General features: G+C 47.3%; 1 non-coding gene across 1 annotated transcript; it reads right to left on the bottom strand.

The window, feature by feature from the left end:
• Positions 1-922: 922 nt before the first annotated feature.
• On the bottom strand, positions 923-995 carry Trnaa-cgc (transfer RNA alanine (anticodon CGC)). Its single transcript has one exon. It is a non-coding gene; the product is annotated as a tRNA-Ala (tRNA).
• Positions 996-2,157: the final 1,162 nt, after the last annotated feature.

Below are 2,157 nucleotides of genomic sequence, written 5' to 3'. Positions count from 1 at the left end.
GGAAGTCCCCTGCAGGAATACTGAGGCATGCTGCCTCTATAGCCGTCCTTAATTGCGAAAGCGTTGCCGGTGCAGGATTTTGTGCACGAACTGGCGTTTCGATTATGCCCCATAAATGTTCGATAGGATTCCTTTAGGGCAATCTGGGTGGCGAAATCATTCGCGCGAATTGTCCAGAATGTTGTTCAAACTAATCGCGAACTATTGTGGCCCGTTGACATGGCACATTGTCATCCACAAAAAAAAAAATCGATCGTTGTTTGGGAACGTGACGTCCACGAATGGCTAAAATGGTCTCCAAGTAGTCGAACATAACCATTTCCAGTCAATGACGGTTCAACTGTACCAGAGGCCCCAGCACATTCCTTGTAAACCTCCACAGCCCACACCATGATGGAGCTACCATCAGCTTGCACAGTGTCTTGTCGGAAACTTGGCTCCATGCCTTCGTAGGATATGCGCCACACTGAAGTCTTTACATCAGATCTTACCAACTGAAACAGGGACTCATTTGAGTAGGGTATGGTTTTCCAATCGTCTAGGGACGTACCGATATGGTTATGGTTGGTTGGTTGATTTGGGGAGGGAGGACCAAACAGCAAGGTCATCTTTCCCATCGGATTAGGGAAGGATGGGGAAGGAATTCGGCCGTTTCCTTTCAAAGGAACAATCCTGTCATTTACCTGAAGCCATTTAGGAAAATCAAGGAAAGCGAAAATCAGCACGGCCGAACGTGGGTTTGAACAGTCGTGGTGGTGGTGGTTAGTGTTTAACGTCCCGACGACAACGAGGTCATTAGAGACGGAGCTCATGCTCGGATTAGGGAAGGATTGGGAAGGAAATCGGCCGTGCCCTTTCAAAGGAACCATCCCGGCATTTGCCTGAAGCGATTTAGGGAAATCACGGAAAACCTAAATCAGGATGGCTGGAGACGGGATTGAACCGTCGTCCTCCCGAATGCGAGTCCAGTGCGCTAACCACTGCGCCACCTCGCTCGGTCTTGAACAGTCGTCCTCTCGAAGGCGAATTCAGTGCGCTAACCACTGCCCCACCTCGCTCGGTATCTCGGTATATGCACTTTTCATGATGACTTGGGGTTCCATGAGTACCGTTGTGTTTTAAAGAGTCACGAAAAGAAAATTTCCGAGTTAACTCCGTACATGGTTACGCGCCCAGGCGAGGCGCTAGAGCAATGTTGTGCAGTTAGGAAAAGCACTCGCGTCGGTCATTTGCTGTCTTACCCCATCAACGCCACATTTCGCAGCACTGTCCTAACGGAAACATTCGACCCACATTGATTTCTGCGATTATTTCACGCAGTGTTGCTACTCTGTTAGTAATAACAACACTACGCAAACGTTACCGCTCTCGATCGTTAAGAGAAAGTCATCCACCACTACGTTGGCCGTGGTGAGAGAGAATGCCCGAAATTTAATGTTATCGGCACACTCTTGACACTGCAGCTCTCGAAATACTGAATTCTGTAATGGAATCCATTCCGAGTCGGTAGCGTTTTTCACGTGAATCACCCGGGTACAAATGTCAGCTCCGCCAATGCACCGCCCTTCTGTACCTCGTGCACGCGACACTATCGCCATCTGTGTATGTGCATATCGCTGTCCTATGACTTTCGTCTCGTCAGTTAAATGCCGTTACCGTAATGCGTCCAGAATGCGGCTTCGATTTTAACGGATAACACAAGTAATATGGATGATCAAAAATCTTTCACAAAACATGTATACGAGTAATTCGTTAGCCACAGCTTGAAGCACTGCTCAGCAGGATTAAGCTTTCCCTGTCTCGTGACCACCCAGAAAGTGCCTGTTCACTTTGCTGGAAGTCATCGTTACCTACTCCAACCGACCTAAGACAAAGTTCATTCGAGGAAAGGTATCACAAAGGATTGCCACCGTACATACACAGCTTCACTATAGTTGTGACCGTCATGAAACCTTTGCGTTGCTCGAACACGTATTTCGAGTGTTTCAATGTTTGGCCACCTGTAACGCTGGTTGACTGCTTTGCTCTCTTCATGTTGCTCAACCGTTTCCGACTTAAGTAATGAAACACTGCATCAGGTACGCATTTTTTTTTTTATTTTTATGCTTAGCGCTAGCCATTTCGAGAATTAATCCTCATTTTCTTTCTTTTCTTTCT

The sequence above is a fragment of the Schistocerca nitens genome, chromosome 4, assembly GCF_023898315.1.
Source record: "Schistocerca nitens isolate TAMUIC-IGC-003100 chromosome 4, iqSchNite1.1, whole genome shotgun sequence".
Lineage (NCBI taxonomy): Eukaryota > Metazoa > Arthropoda > Insecta > Orthoptera > Acrididae > Schistocerca > Schistocerca nitens.
This window is presented reverse-complemented; position numbering and strand designations above follow the sequence as displayed.